Source organism: Temnothorax nylanderi, unplaced genomic scaffold (genome assembly GCF_030848795.1).
Source record: "Temnothorax nylanderi isolate EJ_2023f unplaced genomic scaffold, tnyl_v1.0 TNYL_tig0678_pilon, whole genome shotgun sequence".
Lineage (NCBI taxonomy): Eukaryota > Metazoa > Arthropoda > Insecta > Hymenoptera > Formicidae > Temnothorax > Temnothorax nylanderi.
In genome coordinates this window covers 36,223-51,634 of record NW_027249740.1, presented here as the reverse complement: position 1 = coordinate 51,634, position 15,412 = coordinate 36,223, and the positions used below count along the sequence as shown (strand labels likewise).

Below are 15,412 nucleotides of genomic sequence, written 5' to 3'. Positions count from 1 at the left end.
TTGAAAATCGAGTCCAAGTACAGTTCAAAGTTACTGGTACGGATGCTTCTCGAAAAGCGAAGGAATAAGTTAATAAACTCACAATACTGATAGTAGTATTGAGCCGTTTTTCCCTTTTCACCCATCAAAGTCTGTTTGCAGAACTCTTTATAGCCATTAACAGTTTGGTTCAATAAATCAGGTAATTCAAACCTCGAAAAAAAACAGTGGTAATATTATACCTCAAAAAAATCTAAGTAACAAGTGGTAGACGTATGATCTTTGTATCTCGAAAAATCTCGAAAAAATCTAAGCAGTAGTATCTTTACCTCGAAAAAACCGAAGTAACAAGTGGTAGACGTAATCTTTGTATCTCGAAAAATCTCGAAAAAAACCTAAGCAGTAGCATTTTTATTTCCAAAAAATTATAACTCAAGTGATACACATGACAAAATACTTACGTTACCTTATCAAAGATGAGTCGCGCTTCAAGTGATCTATTTTACAATTACAAAAAAGAAATGATATCTCTTTTTAAATTACAGCGCCAATTACAGAGAGAACATACACTGAGAAAAAAAATTTGTCAATCCCAAGAAATATTTAGTCCGATACGTTCAACTAAACATTTTAGTTACTTAACTAAACATTAGGTGAATTAATTAATTCTTGATTAAGGAAACGAAATAAATTGTTGAAACAACTAATATTTTGTTAACTAACTAAAATGTTTAGTTGAACGTATCGGACTAAATATTTCTTGGGATTAACAATTTTTTTTTCTCAGTGTATTTTTCGAGATACAAAGATTACGTCTACCTCTTGTTACTTAGGTTTTTTCGAGGTATAATATTACCACTGTTTTTTTTCGAGTTTAAATACAAAGTTTATTTTCAATAGAATAAAAGATTGAATCATGAAAAATTACAGAGGTAACAGTACAAAATACAAATATTTTATTAAAATATTTAAACCCAACAAGGGAATACAAGGTATTTAAATACAAAGTTTATATATGTATTTTAAAAGATTTAATCGCATCGCAAAGAATTACAGAGGTAACAGTACAAAATAAAAATATTTTATTAAAATACATAACTTTTTCTTGTCAAAAAACTTGGCGCTGCTAGAGAGAGAGAGAGAGAGAGAGAGAGAGAGAGAGAGAGAGAGAGAGAGAGAGAGAGAGAGAGACCTTATCCTATACTTCGCTATTCCTATAATCGCTTTAAAAATCTAAACTTATCCTATACTTAATCATAAGCCGCATTATTCGAGAGAGAGAGAGAGACCTTTTACAAATGTAAATATTATTCTATACTTATTCTATACTTAATTCTAATCGCTTTAAAAATCTAAACTTATCCTATACTTAATCATAAGCCGCATTATTCACCGTCACACACACACACACACACACACACACACACACATCCACACCCACATCACTCGCTCGCATATACACACCACGCTGACCTAATTTTCAGGTCTAGCAGCGCCAAGTTTTTTGACAAGAAAAAGTTATGTATTTTAATAAAATATTTTTATTTTGTACTGTTACCTCTGTAATTCTTTGCGATGCGATTAAATCTTTTAAAATACATATATAAACTTTGTATTTAAATACCTTGTATTCCCTTGTTGGGTTTAAATATTTTAATAAAATATTTGTATTTTGTACTGTTACCTCTGTAATTTTTCATGATTCAATCTTTTATTCTATTGAAAATAAACTTTGTATTTAAACTCGAAAAAAAACAGTGGTAATATTATACCTCGAAAAAACCTAAGTAACAAGAGGTAGACGTAATCTTTGTATCTCGAAAAATACACTGAGAAAAAAAAATTGTTAATCCCAAGAAATATTTAGTCCGATACGTTCAACTAAACATTTTAGTTAGTTAACAAAATATTAGTTGTTTCAACAATTTATTTCGTTTCCTTAATCAAGAATTAATTAATTCACCTAATGTTTAGTTAAGTAACTAAAATGTTTAGTTGAACGTATCGGACTAAATATTTCTTGGGATTGACAAATTTTTTTTCTCAGTGTATGTTCTCTCTGTAATTGACGCTGTAATTTAAAAAGAGATATCATTTCTTTTTTGTAATTGTAAAATAGATCACTTGAAGCGCGACTCATCTTTGATAAGGTAACGTAAGTATTTTGTCATGTGTATCACTTGAGTTATAATTTTTTGGAAATAAAAATGCTACTGCTTAGGTTTTTTTCGAGATTTTTCGAGATACAAAGATTACGTCTACCACTTGTTACTTCGGTTTTTTCGAGGTAAAGATACTACTGCTTAGGTTTTTTCGAGATTTTTCGAGATACAAAGATCATACGTCTACCACTTGTTACTTAGATTTTTTTGAGGTATAATATTACCACTGTTTTTTTTCGAGGTAACACATATACACTACTATGCGTGTACTTGGCGCCTTTCTTTACCTTTTTTTTAAAAAAGGTAATTTTGTACAGATATCACGCCTTTTTGTAGTATTACGCATTTTATATAAACAGTATGTACAGGGTGTTATTTCGAGGTATAATACTAGCACTTTGTTTTTTTCGAGGTAACAACATAATACATATATACTACTATGCGTGTACTTGGCGCATTTTTTTACCTTTTTTTGAAAAAAGTAATTTTGTACGGATATCACGCCTTTTTGTAGTGTTACGCATCTTAATCTTAACAGAAAAAAATTACACCTTATAAAGAAATGTGTCTGAAGTTGTTAATATATATATATATATATATATATATATATATATATATATATATATATATATATATATATATATAAACATACATTGCCGGACATTGCTTTTATGTAAAATATGCATCTATATTATGTTGCTTGTATAAATTATATATTATGTTGCTTGTATAAATTATTTCTTATCAACTTTTTCCAAAAATAATATATAAATACCTTTAGCACCTGTAGGCCATCGTTTCCTTTCTATAATTTTTCCATCATCAAATTTAATCCAAAATGTCCTTTCTCTACACATACTTGTATAATGACCATCTTCAATAGATGTACCCTCATGAAATATAGTATTTATTACTTTATACTGCTGTTTAGCTATCGATATCTTAGTCGTTGGTATGGCAGTTAAATTAAATGTCTGTGGTATTTTCACTAATTTATTATCCTGTGACGAGAACAAAATTAAATGAATGATAACTATTTCTTTCGTCAACGTTAATTCATTTCTAAATACTAGATTTCCTGCACAAGATTGGCATGTTTTTCCGTATAATGGACCCCAATTTAAAAATGTATCCTTTAATAAATTATTAAGATTATAACTTTTCTTCTTCAAATTATTAATAGAAATTGGAACAACTATGTTGTTATCAGTAATAATTTTTGTCGTATAACCACATGAGTTGCTAATGCACTTAGTAGTACAAGTAACTTGATGTCCGACCAAATTTCTTATGTAATTATATTTTGTGCAAATGGCAATAAGAAATTCAAGAGCGTCTCGTTTTGCCGGTTTTTCATCACGACTCGTAAAGCGCTCTCCTAAATCTGTCCGTATCGCATCAGCATTCAAATTAGGTAATCGTTTGTCATATTTATGCGCTAATATACTTAAATCATCTTTATCAACTTTAAGCAACACTTTCCTAATAATACTTGACTGCAAGAAACATTGTATTACTGAATTTGCGTAGCATGAAACTCCATCTTTATTTTGCAAAGCAGGTATCGGCTCAGCAGTACTTTTTCCAGCTTGTTGGTCTGACTCTTGACCGGCATTGATTATTTTCGACAATGTCCACGGAACATCTTTTACTTTTCGAAAACGTTTTTTCGAAATAGTAATCGTTTGTGCTTTCGGTAGAAATTTTCGTTTTAGCCGATTATATTCGGTAATAGCTCTTTCACTTGCCGTTACAGATGAAGGATCAAAGTTAATTAAATGCAATCCATCCAGAGACGTTACTCGGGATAACGCAACATATACCTGACCACAACTAAATATAGAATTGCCTATATCCATAACAGCGTTTCGCAAGCTTAATCCTTGACTTTTATGAACGGTTATGCCATAACTGAGAGTTATGGGAAATTGTTTTCTGATAACATATGCTTTCTCCATTACTTTAAACTTGACACTTACTCTTTCAATAGAATACTCCAAACCAGACGGTAAGAGAAGTTTAAGCTTTTCTACATAATCGGTAGATGTATCCTGCACAACAGAAATAACTGTAGCAATTGTACCATTTACGAGGCCCAAAGTGACATCAATATTGCGTCTTATCATAACTTTCGCTCCAATTTTAATTGTAATTTGTTTCAAAAGCCCAGCTGTATTAGTATCATCGTCTTCATTATCCGTCAATCGCTTTTGTACTGTTCGTTTAATATATTTATCACAGTCAACCGTATCTTCAGCAATTAATAATATTTCTTTCGAAGCAATACGACTTAGCATTGCAGTGTTAAGAACATCGCACAAATAACGAGTAGGCAGTAAACAAACAGTATCAGGCGGCAAATTATCAATAAAATTACACAATTCGTATAATCTTGCATCGAAAGACTGACCTTTCAATGATATTTTTCTTTTCTCGAGAATCTCAGAATCAGAAGTTGTCAATAAACCAACACGAACTCTCGAGAGTAATTCACGATAAGATCTATCTCCTTGCTGACGCATATTGATCGTCAATTCATCATATTGAAATTTTTGCCACAACCATTCCTCAGGAGTAGTTCCCACACTGCCAATATATTTATCAAATTCTGCTTTTAATAGTGGAACAAAGATAAAATTTTCACGTACAGGAGGTAATTGAAGCAGATCTCCAAATAAAAGAACATGCTTTCCACCAAAGAAATCGTCATCCATGGTATCAAATATTTGACATAGTCGTAAATGTATATACATGAAAGTTAAATTAGATATCATTGACACTTCATCAATTATAATAAGACCTTTATCTTAGACCTTATCATAAGACCAATAAGATCTTTAAGATCTGCCCGTAAAACTTTCAAAACGTGATCAGATAATAGTGTATACTTAGGAGACTGATCTTTGGCATGTTCAACAGGTAACTGGTATTGCCTGTGATTTGTTAAACCAGCGATATTAAACGCCGCTATACCAGTAGGTGCTGTTACAGCAGTATCCTTGTTGAGATTTTGTTTTATCCAGCATTTAATTGTTTTAATTAAGAAACTTTTACCAGTACCTCCTTCTCCGCTAACGTATAATAGTAATTGTTTAAATTGTTCATCATCCGGCGATATCGTTACAGCGTTGATCACTCTGTCAAATATTCTTCTTTGATCTGCGTTCATATTTGAAATCATTTCAGATACATCGATTTCCTGATCTAATTTGTCACCAAAATCCTTAAAATCTTGCATCGCTTCACCAGCCTCAATATTTTGAACACCTATTGGATTATCGGGATCATCTTGAGACTCATGCTGTTTTTCCAAATCATTTAAATATTGGTCAACTAATTGCTTCGCAGTTTCAAATGCTTTTTGCACTTCCTCTAATTTTTCATGATATTGCAATGCTTCCGTAAGATATAACTTTCCTTTGTGAAATGCTTCTGTATATGTATCACATCCATCTTTAAGATCTTCTATTTTTCGCCACGGTTTAAACATGAGCAGTAATGAAAAGAAATAATTTTCCGGCTGCGTATTGACATTATATTTATAGTGATTAATAAGACATCCACGCTGTCGCCGTTTTAGATAATAACCATTCTCCATCGTGTAGTATTCAATATTTTTACCTCGTGGTTTATTTTTCAAAATATCATACCACTGTACAAACTCATATAAAAACATAGATTCCAATTCTTTCGGTCTCCGTGGATAATGTTCATCTATTATAGATGGACAAAATATATTTGTAGAATCTCCGTCAAGAGCTTCAATTTCCTTATAAGTTTTAACTTTTCTACGTCTTATCTGATTAACATCTAACCATTTTATAGTCGTTTTTGAATCAGTCCCCCATAAAGGAATACCACACATTCCATCACAGGCTTCAAGAGATCCACATTCCCTATTACTCGTGGCTCGCAAAGTAAAATTCCAAAGTTCTTGACGCAATGATTTCTTTTTCTTATTTTTACTATCAAGGACAGCATTAGATATTTCACATTTTCCTGGTTTATTTACGTACTTAGTAATATACCAAGTAAGCAACGTGGATGTTTCACTTACGTATTGTATATCGACATTTCCTTCTAATACCGTAAGAAGAACAGGATGATAATCATTTATATTGATCTCATCATGTTTTCGAGGAACATGATAAAGCCTACTTTTATGTTTCAATCGTTTCCTACCTGCTATCGAACTTATGACATCTTTCAAAATCAACGTTTCCGTGACAGGACGAGGAAACCCGAAACGACACACACGAATCGTTTTGCGTCCTACTTTTTTAGAACGAAGACAATAATCGTTATGTTTGTGTCGTTGATGCGTATTGACTCGCCTGTATAACAATGGTGAAATCTTTGGATCTGGCATTTCACAAGTTATGTGTTGCAAAATAAATTGAGAAACTTCTTCAACAGAAGATTTCCCGATAATTGGCGCACCTTCAATCCAAATTAATAAATGAAAATGTTGTATACCTCTACCTTGGTATTCTCGTCGCCAGAAGTAATGCGCTACTTTTCCGATTGGGTTATCTTTGGAACAAATAAAATCAAGGAATGCTTTAAATTTATTATCAAGAAACCTTGACGTTGACACGGGATCCTTAGCAACGAGTACACTAATGGGCGTCGAATCGTCAGGCCATCCATTTACTTCACGAAGATACGCAGCTAAGTCAGGCATCAGCCATTCAGCAGGACTCCATGTTACGAACCATGTCGCAGGTCCGTATTCTTGCGTCATACATCTTAAATTACTCCTTGGTATACGCCAGTATTGTTCCGTATTTCTTATAGTGGCGAATATTGTACTCAAGTCAGATTCTAATACATCTGTATGTAGTGCTTCTAAATATTCTGAAGCCGTATAACGCTTAGTTGTACATAGTTTGCTATAAATACCACGATTTATTTGACGAAAAGTGTATAGATTATACAGAAAAAATACGAATTGTATATTTAATCTGAATTGTGGATGTTTGGACATCAAACAACATTTATCAAATTCATGGTCGTGAAGTTTAACCCGTCTAGCTTGGTGTCGTCCATTAATACCAAGAGGAAATAAATCTGGAAAACACAATAGATCTAAAGATGCCTCACGACTGTCCAAGGGCAAATCGGCTATTTTTAACATTTGATATAAGGCGGTATCAGTTTTACATAATTTTTTTTCATATAAAGGATAAATAGTATATTGCTCGTAATAATCATCATTATTTTCCTCAAGAACCTGAGTTAACATTGCCTTACGCTCATTGTTTAAAGTAGCGTTTACATTGTTTTCTTGCGTTGGACTTTTTGAGCTCGATTCGCGTTTGTCATCCAAATCAGATTCAGTAGCATTTTCTGTCTCCTGTACTTCAAACTCTGGATCGAATAATAATGACGTTTGTAAATAAAACTCCTTACAAGTATTTGGCAATACAATATGAGAATATAAAGGATTATGTTCTTTTAACCACACTAAGGCGTCAAAAACCTTGTTAACGTCTACCATTTCTTCCCAAATCATTTTTGATTTTGTCGGAATACCTCTAACACGTATAAAGTACAATTCGTGATTGGTATTAATTGGATCAGTATCAGGACATATTTTATTCAATGTTTCTTGTAAAGGTAACGGTAAATGAAACGTTCTACCTTTTACTTTTTGTACCATTTGTCTGTGAGGCAATTTCTTGTTACTAACAGGTTTCATTGTAACGACAGTTTGAAAAGCTTTAGCTCTTTGTATGAGAATTTTTTCAAACTGGTTAAGACATGATATTACTTCAGGTGGATCATGTACAATACAATCATTTAAAATGCAATACGCAGGTATTAATCCGTCACGGAATTTTTTTTCACAGTAATGACATATGTATTGCGGAGTAATATTATGTTTTTCTAAATGCGCCATTAAATCTCTCCAAATTGGAATATCTAGTCGTGCTTTAAGCTTATTAAATTCAGAGACACTTCTTCTATATAAAAGTCTCTCACATGATGCACAAACATATCGAGGTGTGTCCATGGAGCGTTTAGTAAAAGCCTTAAATGCGTTTTTAAAACGAGACATGATTTCATCTTCACTCAAAGTAGTACGATTCTGCTGATGTTTGTACATATATGCTTTTTGTTGTGCCGAAATTATAATTTCGTTTAACGTGTCTAAATCAACAGAAGTTAAAGCCTTCTCCAGATTTAACATTTTGTCGTATAAACTTGTCATTTGATAAATTAAACGTTTAATATATCTCACCATTGGAAAATGAGGTGATAATAATAAAACAGGAAGAAATAGAGCTTTGCAAAGAGTTGCATCAATGTAACAGGCATGTGTGTGACCCTTTCTATCAGAATTCTTTATCGTACATGTATGAATATCTGTTAACAATTGTGGTATTTTCTTTAAAGTACAGGTAAATATCGTTTTCAGGAATTTTTCATAACGATCGATTAGAATCTTCATCAACGGATCATCATAAATTTTACACAAAGCATTGCATAACCATGATTTTTCGACTCGTGCTTGTTGCAAAGGTAATACATTCGTAGTTTTACCTTTCTCGTTAATTACCAACAGTTGTGATGAAGTAATGTTACGATATGTGTCGATAAAATAATTTTCGGATGAAGCTGTATGTCCCGATGTGCCACATAATGCACGTATTTTATCGTCATTTATAGAGCATTCAGCGGCAAGAGTCAAGCACACGTCTGATTTCTTTTTAAATGAAGCTAATATTTTAAAGATCTTGCTGACAAAACTATCTCGAATACGCATACACCAACGTAAGATTCTTTCGGCTTCTAATCGTCTTTCAGTAGGATTTTTAATATTAAGTTTGTTTTCAATGTCTTCAATTGCCACAGGAATAAGAAATTGTATGTAATTTCGTGACCAAAACTTTGCATATTTTCTAGTAATATTTGTGGCAATATCGCGATTTTTGTTCGCAGGTACGTATTTAGAATTCTTTCTCTCATAATATCGCTTATTATAAAGCCATTTACGATCAGAATATTTTCTTTGTTTATCTTGTTCTTGCTGAGAATGTATAAGATAATATTTTCTTTTTCTATCTCGTTCTTGCTGAGAATGTATAAGATAATATTTTCTTTTTCTATCTCGTTCTTGCTGAGAATGTATAAGATAATATCTTCTTTTTCTATCTCGTTCTTGCTGAGAATGTATAAGATAATATTTTCTTTGTCTATCTCGTCCTTGCTGAGAATGTATAAGATATTTTCGCTTATTAAGACGATTATTTGCTAAGTTGTCTTTATACTGACGTCGTTTTTTAGCACGATTGTCTTCTAAATTCTGATATCGACGCCGTTTTTTAGCACAATCATTTTCTGACGAGTCTTGTTCCTCTCGACAACGTTTCTTAGCGCGATTAATTTTAGTATTATTAACACAATTGTTTTCTGAATTCTGATATCGACGCCTTTTTTTAGCACGATCATTTTCTGACGAGTCCTGTTCCTCTCGACAACGTTTCTCAGCGCAATTATTTCCAGTATTACTAATGTTTTCACAGGAATCTTTCTGAGATAAATGTCTATTTATACGTAGAGCTGTCGCTTTAGCTTCTCTATCTCTTATTACTGCTAATGGAAGCACTGTCTGAGCATCACTTTGTGGATCTTGAGGAAAATGTTCAATTGTATTCGATTTGAAAATCTTCAACAAATGTGAACGCATTACTCTATGATCATATCTAACTTCGTCAGGTTTAATATTAAACAATAATGAAATCGCAAAAGCTATAGCAAAAACTCCGCAATCATTACAGTTTGGTTGATATTGTACAGTAGGAAATTCGACAGGATTAATCTCAAAGTCGTATTTTGGAAATAATTTTCTCAAGAATATCTCGTGATGTTCATGCAATTCTTGTTTATTTTGTGAATCATAGATATATATTTTTGTTGTATCGTAATAACTACATACCCAATGTGCATTTCTATCTATAAGTTTTGGATCTGCACAATTGAATGGACCTGACGAACTGTGCAATATTTGTATATGTTTTCTATGTTCTGGTATACGTTGAATAAATTGAGGCATTTGGATTCGCCATGTTCCGACAGGTTCATAATCTGAACAACTTCGCAAAAGTGTATGGAAATGATCCATATGAGCGTCCATAATCCATTTGCCTTGAATAATTATATCTTTTTCTTCAGGCTTTAAAATTATTTTCTTTTCGAAATTCTGTTTGGATCGCTGTCGCTTTATAATAGCGCGATTGTTTAAATCCTGTTGCTCTGCACGAGATTTTGTAGCATAATTAGTTTCAGAATGTGTCTTTGCACTTTTAGCAATTGCTTCAGTTTCTGTCGCTTTTATTGTCGCTAATGGAAGTACTCTTTGAGAAATAGCACATTGTGAATCTTGAGCACGATTATTTGGTAAAATCTATTTGCATCGTTGCCGCTCTGTAGCACAATTTTCTAAATCCTGTTCCTCTGCACGACGTTTTATAGCAACATAATTACTTTTAAAATGTCTTTTCATACGTTGAGCAGTCGCTTTAGCCTCTCTATCTTTTATCACTGCTAATGGAAGTACCTTTTGAGGATTAGCACATTGCAAATCCTGAGGAAAATGTTCAATAACATTATTTTCCAAAATTTGTATCAAATGTGAACGCATAAACTTATGTTCATACTTTACTTTGTCAGGTTTAATATTGAATAACAACGAAGTAGCAAAAGCTATAGCAAAAACACCACAATCTCTACTGTTCAATTGATGTTGCACAGTAGGAAATTTGACGGGATGTTTTTTAAAGTCATGTGCTGGAAATAATTTTTCCAAGAATTGCTCATGATCTTTACACAATGTTTTATTACTTGAAGAATTATATATAAATATATTTTTTGTATCATAATAGCTACACACGCAATGTGACGAACTATACAATATTTGAATGTGTTTTTTATCTTGTGATACAGGTTGAATCATATCAGGCAATTGTATTCGCTATGTTACGACAGGTCTATAGTCCGAACAATTAATTAAAAGTTGGTGGAAATGATCCACATGTACGTCCGTAAGCCATTCGCCTTGGGTAATTATATCTTTGCCCGCAGGCTTTAAAATAATATTTTGAGTCTTTAGAGACATTGTATGAAATAGGCCCACAACAGATTTCTTAAACCGCTAAGCAATTAATTTTTATAGGCGCAGAGCAGCCGATTTTTACAGAACAGCCGATGTTTGTAGGCGCAGAGCAACCGATTTTTATGGGCGCAAAGCAGCCGACTTTTAAAGGCGCAGAGCAGCCAATTTTTATGGGCGCAGAGCAGCCGATTATTATAGGCGCAAAGCAGCCGATCTTTATAGGCGCAAAGCAGCCGATTTTTATCAGCGCAAAGCAGCCGACTTTGAAAGGCGCAAAGCAGCCGAAGTTTAAAGGCGCAAAACAGCCGATGTTTGTAGGCGCAGAGCAGCCAATGTTTGTAGGCGCAGAGCAGCCGATGTTTGTAGGCGCAGAGCAGCCGATGTTTGTAGGCGCAGAGCAGCCAATGTTTGTAGGCGCAGAGCAGCCGATGTTTGTAGGCGCAGAGCAGCCGACTTTTAAGGCGCAGAGCAGCCAACCTTTAAAAAAAGGGGAAAAAATAAAAAGGGGAAAAAAGAAAGGGGGGAGAGAGAGAGAGAGAGAGAGAGAGAGAGAGAGAGAGAGAGAGAGAGAGAGAGAGAGAGAGAGAGAGAGAGAGAGAGAGAGAGAGAGAGAGAGAGAGAGAGAGAGAGAGAGAGACAGAGAGACAGAGAGACAGAGAGACAGAGAGACAGAGAGACAGAGAGACAGAGAGACAGAGAGACAGAGAGACAGAGAGACAGAGAGACAGAGAGACAGAGAGACAGAGAGACAGAGAGACAGAGAGACAGAGAGACAGAGAGACAGAGAGACAGAGAGACAGAGAGACAGAGAGACAGAGAGAGAGAGAGAGAGAGAGAGAGAGAGAGAGAGAGAGAGAGAGAGAGAGAGAGAGAGAGAGAGAGAGAGAGAGAGAGAGAGAGAGAGAGAGAGAGAGACTTACTTGTATAAAATAAAAAGCAATCTGAAACAAATAGAAATAATATAACATTAAACTCCTTACATCATTTTTAAATAAAAATTTGATTGATAATGGAGACAAAAAGGTAGTTACATTTAAATTTTTTAATATTATTTTAATTTTAATACAAGAATAATAATTACAGAATAAAGTTACTTTAAATAAAAAAAACATTTGATAACTATTTAAATCAATAAATATGTTATATCTTTAGTTATCCTTTTATTAATATTAATAACATATATTTCTTTTAATATGTATGTAATAAAAAGTTTGCTTTTTTAATTATACAGGATGTCAAATAATAAGCACACCATTTATCGTAAACAGGTAGAACTGGTTAAATACACGAATCAATGTATCTATCTGCGCGATTTGATGAGAAGGAATAGTCCACCTTTTACATTGCTGGGCGTGCAACAAAATATTCGGAGAAGCGCTTTATAATAAACAACAACTGCTATGCAGGAATGTAACTCATATACAGGGTGTATCAGAATGTTTGGTACTTTTTTCATATTTAGATAGAGCGAGCCAAACTGAGTCGAAAAGTCATGTACCATTTTGCAATTTTCGCAATAGTTGATGAGTTATTAATGATTAAAAATTGCCGTATTGGCCCGGCCCATCGCCAAATCCAAGCGCGCGGCGAGATGCGGCCGCTTCGCGGTCGGCGCGCGGGCAGTTGTTTACTTCAAGCGGCACGAGCGGCGCGTAACGCCGGGCCCCCGTCCTGAGCGATGATAGTTTCTCGCCTTTTTTAAATAGAAATAAAATTTTCTAACAACATAGAAAAATTTTTTGTGCGTACTTATGTACATACGTGTGTACATGCATACACAGTAAAATATCAATTGTACTGCTTAAAAAAGCGATTACTCAATTTACTTTTTTTTCTGTTAGTAAGTAACGGTTGTCTTTAAGAAAGAATATTTTCTTGATAATAGTCTTAAAATGTACAAATTTTAGAAAGAGTCTTTATCATGTACTCGAAAGAATAATTTATACTCCTTCAAAGAACATAATAAAATTTTATTAAAGAAAAGTCAAAATAATAAATAAAGTAATATGAGGACCCTCGAGATTAAAATAGGAGAAGTCAAGGCTATGAGGGTCAGACGCAGATCACAGTGCGTAATATCAGAAATAACTGATTTATTCGTCGTTTTGATACATTACATCGATCTGTACGTTTCGGCTCAGTTTTGAGCCATCTTCAGCGGCAGTTATAAAAATTAAGTTACACGTTCTCCGTACCGTATGGTGAGTTTACTGATTCAAAGTATCAGAAACATAGACCAATTGATCCATATCTGTAAATTTGTTCAATTAATGTTGAGATATTAAAAAGATTCCTTAGGAAACTCACCATTCGGTCTGAATAACGTGGAATACAGAGCCATGTACATAATGAATACTCTCTGGGAGAAGACTTGACGATCTTGTCGACACGACACACAATGATATGAAAGGTCTTGCAAGAAGAGGCATCTAATTGTTTAATTCTTCAATTAAGAATATAAAATTAAAACAAAAATTCGATTTACTTATTATTTTGACTTTTCTTTGATAATATTTTATAATGTTCTTTGAAGGAGTATAAATTCTTTTTTCATACAAAATACATGACAAAGTACATGACAAAGACTTTTTCTAAAATTTGTGATAAGTACATTTTAAGATTATTATCAAGAAAATATTCTTTGTTAAAGATAACCGTTACTTACTAAAAGAAAAAGAGTAATTCGAGAATTACAATTATGTACGTAATAAAAATTTAAGAATTAAAATTGTGTACATAAGTAAAATTCGTGAATTACAATTATGTACATAATTTTAATTCCCGAAAAATTTTTATGTCATAACATAAAATAAATTCAGAATTAATATTTTGTCTAGACATAATTTTAATTCTGCATTTTCAATTATAGCTTAATAATAATTCGATGAATTATAAGTATCTAGACATAATAATAATTTCTTTTCTTTGAGTATCAATTTAATTTGGTAGAATTTTTATGATGATATTAAATAGCAAAACGGCGTGCCGTATACGCACACGCAAAAAATATTATTCTAGTGCTAAAAAAACCAATTACTCAATTTTCTCTTCCTTTAAGTAACGATGATCTTTACAAAAAATGTTTTCTTGATAATATTACTTAAAGTAAATAATATTCTAAATTCTAATTATTCAGTTCTTCAGTTAAGAATATAAAATTAAAACAAAAATTCGATTTGCTAATTATTTTGATAGGAGAAGTCAAGGCTATGAGGGTCAGAAGCAGATCACAGTGCGTCCCTTATGAAAAAAAACTATTGAAAAACTATTGAAAGCGAATTAACTATTGGATAACTATTAGATTTGAATAGTACGTACTATTCAAATTTAATAGTTAACTATTGAAAGTCCAATAGTTAATTCGCTGTCAATAGTTTTTTTTCATAAGGGGTAATATCAGAAATAACTGATTTAATCGTCGTTTTGATACATTACATCGATCCGTACGTTTCGGCTCAGCTTTGAGCCATCTTCAGCGGTAGTTACACAAGTTAAGTTACACGTTCTCCGTACCGTATGGTGAGTTTACTGATTCAAAGTATCAGAAACATAGATCAATTGATCCATATCTGTAAATTTGTTCAAATAATGTTGAGATATTAAAAAGATCTCTTAGGAAACTCACCATTCGGTCTGAAAAACGTGGAATACAGAGCCATGTACATAATGAATACTCTCTGCGAGAAGACTTGACGATCTTGTCGACACGACACACAATGATATGAAAGGTCTTGCAAGAAGAGGCATGTCGTAGGTTAGGTCGAGGCCTTAGGTAGTAAAAACCCGCCGGCCCTGTGGTAACTTTTCTGACACCTCTTGCTGAAAACTCTTCAAGCCAAAAGGATCGATAGGCCGTGCTTTCGCAGTCTCTATGCGTACTGAACATCGAGATCAAGCCAGCTTTTGCCCTTTTGCTCTACGCGAGGTTTCTGTCCTCGCTGAGCTGGCCTTAGGACGATTTGACACCGTCACAATATTGCATGTACCAATAGTAAAACCCCGATTTGCCAACGACCAAGTTCATGAGCATGGATTACAATTTGCTCAAAACCGTGACATATGCATGATGCAAAAAATCCGTGTCATTTTGAGACGGTGTCAAATCGTGCTATGTTATAATCCTCGCCGGTGTGTTGACCTACGACATGCCTCT

The 15,412-nt window shown here is 33.3% G+C and overlaps 1 long non-coding RNA gene across 1 annotated transcript; it reads right to left on the bottom strand.

The window, feature by feature from the left end:
- Positions 1–13,337: 13,337 nt before the first annotated feature.
- LOC139784801 (uncharacterized) lies at positions 13,338–13,809 on the bottom strand. The gene is made up of 2 exons (XR_011721684.1): positions 13,567–13,809; positions 13,338–13,510 (listed from the first exon to the last, which is right to left on the bottom strand). It is a non-coding gene; the product is annotated as an uncharacterized lncRNA (long non-coding RNA).
- Positions 13,810–15,412: the final 1,603 nt, after the last annotated feature.